The 7,333-nt window shown below is 30.2% G+C and overlaps 1 long non-coding RNA gene across 1 annotated transcript; it reads left to right on the forward strand.

Moving 5' to 3' along the window:
• The first annotated feature begins 4,788 nt into the window (after window positions 1-4,788).
• LOC139525993 (uncharacterized) lies at window positions 4,789-7,061 on the forward strand. The gene is made up of 2 exons (XR_011665077.1): window positions 4,789-4,852; window positions 6,584-7,061. It is a non-coding gene; the product is annotated as an uncharacterized lncRNA (long non-coding RNA).
• Window positions 7,062-7,333: the final 272 nt, after the last annotated feature.

Below are 7,333 nucleotides of genomic sequence, written 5' to 3' on the forward strand. Positions count from 1 at the left end.
CAGTTTCATTACACGCACGTGATCCATACTTTGGTCGTCGTGATGAACTTGCTAACGTCATAATTTGATTCTTATTTGTGTACGTGATGAAATTCAGTCACTTTGATACTTATTCATTTGGTTGATAGTGCTAGAAGGATCAATACAAAGCTCTTTAAGTTATATTTCAACTTTTATTTGCCAGATCATTAATCAATTAATGTATCTTGCTGAAAAACGCAAGCTGTAGGTGGACAAACAACGTTCTATTTAAAAAAGGAAAATTACGAAAGTACATATCACACGTCAACTTAATTACACCAAAAAGTACTGATTTGCTGAACACAAACTTCATAAAAATAATGGGTTCAACAATATGTAAGAAAAATATTAACTATCAAAATGAGAGAGATGATGAAAACAACTATAACGAAGTTTAACCCAATAGAATCGTGCAGTATTAGATTTATATGATAATTTTTACCGACTATGATTTTGGTTAGTAGACATGAATTTGATGTCATGACTCGTCAGACCAGAAATTCCTTAGTTGTTTTAATACATATCATTGTTTAAGGTTTTGATATCATCATGAATGATATTGATAATTTCAATGAACATTTAATAATAAGTTAATAAATTTAACAAGGAATTAACCGATTCGAACAGTACCAATAATTTGTCTCGAATTTTTAATAACTGATATGGTTTTATTAGGAAAATAGAACTGCTAAATCATGTGTAAATTTCTAAATTGATTAAATATATTCTTTTGTAGTGTTTCATTTTTTCGCAGTAAGTGATTGATAATTAGTGATGTTGACTACAGAATTAACTGTATTGGAATGCAACAGATGAGATGCAAAAGAGAATTAACAATCATTAATTTAATCATATATATAAAGAATCGGGAACACAAAATGAGAATTAACAAACAACAGATAAATTCTTCGTCGCTAGACAGAAATTTGCCATTAATTTTAGTATTGACACTATTTAACTATGGTTTCCAAATGCATGCAGAAGTCATCCTTCATGACTTTGTTGACAATTATGAAATATATGTATATTAATGCTGACTAAAGTTACAATTTAATTGGTTGAAAACACAATCCAGTTATCTTGTTCTCCATTATGACATCATTACATTTAACTTGCCACTGTACTTACCTTGCAAGACCTGCATGATATCCCATACCAATTGAGACCACTCCGTACTTGGTGGGGTTCATATTGACCATTATCAAGTTGTTGAAAAATATCTTGTAAACATAGTTTGCCCTTTCTACTTCTTTTTTTTTGGGGGGGGGGGGGGGGGTTGACCTGGCGTTGAATATTTCTATCCGATTACGAGTTTTGGGTGTCTGAAGTCATCACTTTTGTCGTAAAAAGTTTTTTTTTAAAGTTAATAACTCTGGAATAAAAAAAATACGATTAAATTGCAAAGCAAGTATAGTATAAGTTTTAGACAATCTAACCACTCTAAATAGGTCATGTAAATAACAAGTAGAACATTACCTTTTTGTTCTTGTAATCTTACCGACAAAGTGTCATAACTGTGGACTCTATTTCTTTAGGTAGCATTACTAAGTTATGAATTTGTTTTCGCATTTTTGCCCCGATGGATTTGTCAAATATGAAAGTTATTGTGCAATTAATATCATATTTTAGACAGCTGAGTACTAATTTAGCCTCTTAAGAACATCAAGATTATTTTTTACTTGTTGTATGTGCTATTTTCTGTTTGACTCTCCGTATTGTTATAGCTAGACCGGCCATAGGTCCAGAAATTAATGTAATGTCCTAAACTTTTTTTCTACTCAAATCTTCTGAAACAGAAAAATGAGATGAAAGACATATGATTTCTTCTGGATTTCGTGATAGCTAAATGTAAGCAGTTTCTGCAAAGGCATTACTTCAAGCGATTGAAATTCTTCTTCTAGACAATTTTTTGAGGAAATATGTGACATCTCCCCCCCCCCCTTTTGCAGTATTTTATAACAAATAAATGTTGCCATGGATACACCAAACAAAATAATTTTTTTCCATTTTAACTGCTGGATATAATATCTTTGGAAAATTCTGATTACATATGCACAAACAGTAAGCTTAGTTTGCAAGTGAGCAATGAAAAGGGGATGGTAAAAATTATAAGGGTACATTTTGATATTTTTTCTTAACTGTTTATTGCTACGTTAGATTGACAAATCAAAAGTTTTCAATATGAAACAGAATTACTGAAACGATGCCACCAAGGAATATTAAAATCAAACGACAGCTTTCTATATCAATCCTAAAGTTGAATAAGTTGTGGGAATTGTATAAATCTGATATGTTTGTATGACGTGTTTAAGGACAAAAATACCGTAAAACACAGAACGTCTCACTTGAAACTGACTTATTATATTACACACATGTGTAAATACTTGAAGGAAATACAATACATATATCGCATACTTAAACAAGCACGTAAACCATGTATAACCTAAGCGTATGATGCCGTGAAGCTTTTAAAAAAGCTAAATCTTGGCTTCTTTCAATTCTGGATTGATGAAAATCTAGTCCATAGTATACCTAATGCCAATGATTAAATATGCATATTTACTTAATTCGTGTTAAGTGTTCGTACCATTATAATATAGTACGTGATTTCATGTAGAAAAAGAATGCCAAAAATTGGTTTTATTTGTTTATAGATGCAGTGTGTTTTTGAAGAAAATAAGGCTAATGCATATATACACAAGTAAAACCACGAAATTCATGTTAGTAATACGTTGAAACCGTCTCTACGATATTTTTGAGAAAAAGTAAATAACTGTGAACATAAAATATATTCTGAAGGTCACATTACACCTGAAAAGGTTATCAAATTAAACAAGCTTGCACCCATCTTTTGGCGCATGTCACAAGGAAATTATTTTTATTTCTGCATTTTTCTTTCGATATTTAACTAACGTTATCGTTTAAGTAAATATTTTGAGAGTTACATGGATACCGATAAAGAAACACAGTATATATGCAAAAATAACCAGAAGTCGTATAGGGTGCAGAATAAGTTGACAAGCCTGTTTGTAACTTATTAACTGAAAATGTGAGTAATCGTAATATTTTTTTCCAGCTGTGTGTGTACATCTTAAAGATAAAAATATGGAATGCAAACCTATTTTGTTGGTAAGATTAATTTCTCGAATTCTTCTTTTATCTGATTTGAAGATTTTGTCATGGTCTTTTAATTCTTGTTACTCCGTAAACATAATCTTTATAGGGTTTAATCATCATGATAATGACCCTCATGTTCATTGACTAGTTGGACTTGTCCCGGTATATCAAACTGACAGTAATCAAATGAAAATGGTATGAGGTATCACTAAATTGAAAGATACTATTCCTTGGTACACGCTTTTGAAGTTGGTCTATATGTACAACCTCAGTCTAAATAATGCAAGATCTATTACTTCAAGAATTGAATTTTTACTCAATAATGATTTATACTGTAGTTGATTAGAGCGACCGCGAAAATGAACATTATGTCGGGTATTTGACATATAATGCCGTTCAACATGTTCAAATATTTTTATATTGAGGTAGCAATTTATGCAATTTCAATATGTTATGTCGATCTTATGACATCCTATGTTGAGTAAACATCATTCTTTGTCGAAGGAACCGTTTTCACGGTGGTTCTAGAAGCCTATAATGGATAAAAAAACACTTAAGTTAAAGTTAGACATATGGAAATATATTTCCGTTTGCAATTGATAATCTTAATACTCTGACAGATAAATATATGTTTCCATTTTCCATTCAATCATTTAAATTGTCTGAATCAATTCATTTGAGTACTTCTTCGCTGAAAATTCTGTTATAATCGAAATTTTCATTGCTATTTCACAAATTGACTTTCAAAATGTTCAACAGAAAAAGGAAAGATATTTTCATGTACAAGGAAATACCTAAGACTATTTAAGATAACATCTATCGAGTTGTTTGAAGACAACTTCCTCGTACCGTATCATCAAAATAAGTGTCATATGTTATATCCGTTTAATTTGTTTTATGATGTTTTAAAGTGATTCATTGATCGATCGGTATGTGTGCTGCGTATTTGCTAGACATCCCAGTCATTTAAGGAATACAAAAATTCAGCATGTGTTTGCAAATAAAAAATAATATAAACTTTGATATTTGTGTTTTGACCACACAATAACTTCATTTAAATTCAACCGTTTTCAAAACTACGTTTAATTGTGAGTTTTTTTTAGAGGATTTAAATGTACAATTACAAAAAGTAATAAATAATTTGGGTTTTTGTAACAGAGGATTTTTTTTAATTATTTCTTTTATCATTTTCATGTTTACTCATAATCAAGATTTTAGATTACCTGATTTTCACTGCTGTTTAACTTTTCCCATCAAATGTAACTTTAATATTTGATAAATTAATTGATAGGTCGGGAAGACTTGTATTTGATGTGTGGATTTTTTGTAAGACTTTGATAAAACTAATATTTTATTAAAAATACCTACAAGTTTAAACAAACGTTCATATATACAAGAACAAACGCAAATATATAACAATATGGATTTTAAAAGGCTGCAATTCCATATTTAACAGATATTGCCAAAGAAATTATAAAAGAAACAAAGACCTTGCTAAGTTGACAATAAATGAATGGAAGACGAACATATTAAAATATAACATACCATACAGTTTAATATTTTCCATAAAATGTTCAAAATATTGATAATCTTCTATTTTACAAATAATTAATTCCATCTATATTATGTTTTCTCTCAATTTGATTTTAGATGCAGCACTTCAGCATTTTCCTGCTAGTATTGGCTACATGTATATATACAGTACAACTACAGTGTAAGAGTATTCAGATAAATTTTTAAATTTTAAAGAATCAATCAATTGTCTTTGATGTAACAAAAGGTATTGGAAATCAACCTCACAATATAACAACACAGGAGTCTAAATCATTTCTCTTACATATATTTTACTTTTCAAAGATATGGAGAAAAGTATTTAGATATATAATACGAGCAAAGTTTACCGTAATTGCCGTGGGATGTTATCGAATTTACACAACAAAATGTCTTTCGATGTAAAAAAAAAAAACCTAAAAAGGCAACTAGAAGTCAATATTAGAACTAAAAACTGGCAGATGCTGATGTATGATATAACGCCATAATTCTGCCGGATTCGTTTGGTTGCAAACCAATGAAGCAGATACTAGCAATCTTCCTATATAAACAAAATGTTAAACAAATTCATACAAATAAATACACACAAAATGCCATTCAACAGCCACGAATGAAGGAAGAGAAATGGAATAGACTGAACAAAGCCGTGTGTTTTAAAAAGTTAAATCACAAAAATACTGAACTCCGAGGAATATTCAAAACTGAAAGTCCATAATCAAATGGCAAAATCAAAAGCTCAAACACACCAAACGAATGAATAACAACTGTTATATTCCTGCCTTTGTATAGGCGTTTTTTTATGTAGAAAATGGTGGATTAAACCTGGTTTTATAGCTAGCTAAACCTCTCATTTCAATGAGAATCGCTTAAAATTCCTCTTTCATAGATGTCATTTTGTACTATTCATCTTTATTATTCTCCACGAAAAGATATATAAATTCATAAAATATAGATGTAATATTGTTATTAATTTTTAATGCATTACATTGAAGACGAGGGTGGTTTTTAATTAACTTGACTCTCATGGGTATTCAGAGTTTTCATAGAAATGAGGTGAAATTCTAAATACATTTCTTAACAAAATAGTAATGCAAAATATTAGATATATCTTCTTTCCGATCAACAAACAAAAAAGTGTATTCAAATTTGACATTTCCTTGCAAATACCCACATGTCGAACCAACAAGAAATATACACTGTATAAGGATGAGTGCATGCTGTGAAACAAGAAATTAACAAAGAAAAAAAGGTCAAATCATTTCGTTTTTCGCGAAAAATAGTCTAAAGATTTCTATGGAAATTTTAAAGTTTAAAGTAGTGAAAAATGAGATCAGCTACTCTAAACGTTGCACGTAATAATGGTGAGTTCAAGTGATATATTTTATCTTTGTTGAAAAATCTAGATAGTTACAGGATATATATTGTTAAAACTGTGCAGGTATAGTTCATGTTAACAATTGATAGTGAATCGGTGTTTAAATGGGAAAAAAGGGTAGATGACATCATAAAAGGAATCCAAGAAAAAAGACAACATCTTGTCAAAATAAATACAACAGTCTACAAATCATTACACAGCAAAAATAACAAACCATGACAGCACACACCCTACCAAGAACCGATGTAATCTCAGTTATTCTAGACAGGTGGGTACCTTTATCCTCTAGTGAATCTTGTTTTAAAACATTGTTAAGTTCATTAAAAAAAATCTCGATTTTTAAGGTTAAACACTACTCTTTTTCGTCATGCCTATCACACAATTTCATTAAATTTATTTCTATAAAATATTTATAAACGCTGTTTTTCATATTGTATACGTCGAAAACATGTATGAATAACTCAAACGTCTATTCTGTACAATGTGTTCATTAGCTAACCCTTCAATTTCTTTTAATAGCAAGTTCGACAACACTGACGTCAACCACCATTACGGCGAAAACGAATCTGGCATCCATTACGGCGAAAACGAATCTGGCATCCAGCACGGCGAAAACAGTGCCAGCTATTGGAAATGGGAAAGTAACTCCATCTACAACAGTTCCACCAGGAGGGAATCAATCATCAAATAAAAATACCAGCACGAACATATTACCAAGTGTTTACATCATAGGCTTTGCAATCGCTGTTATATCGTTCATACCAAAATTTGGTTTCAAATAAAAGAGTAATGATTGAATAATACCATAGCAGATGTGAATAATTATCGTAATACATTAACAAGTATGCACTCAAAACGTTATGACTATTTGAGGAGTCTGATTTGGTCATTATACATTGTTCACAGATTTAGTTACTTTTTGAAACATTGATTTTCTTTTGTGTAATTTTATGTTATTTATTTAGATATCATAGTATTAAAATATATGATAACCATACAGTTTATACGTTACATTTTTTGAATAAAGGAGTAGGTTCAGTAAGACCCCTTTTTGGCCCCAAAATAGAGCAGTTTTACAAAATTGTGAAAATGTAATCTTTTAGTTATTTATTTGAAAAAACGATTGCTTCACAATTTCAGCATTTTAGTTTAGACGGCGTCAGTCTTAAATGAAAGAGTCCGCATTCGTGTTCATTCATAATATTGAGATGTATGTTGTATTTGATGATAATATATACCATATATAAAGGTTGAAGATGAACACGGATG

The sequence above is a fragment of the Mytilus edulis genome, chromosome 6 (assembly GCF_963676685.1).
Source record: "Mytilus edulis chromosome 6, xbMytEdul2.2, whole genome shotgun sequence".
Lineage (NCBI taxonomy): Eukaryota > Metazoa > Mollusca > Bivalvia > Mytilida > Mytilidae > Mytilus > Mytilus edulis.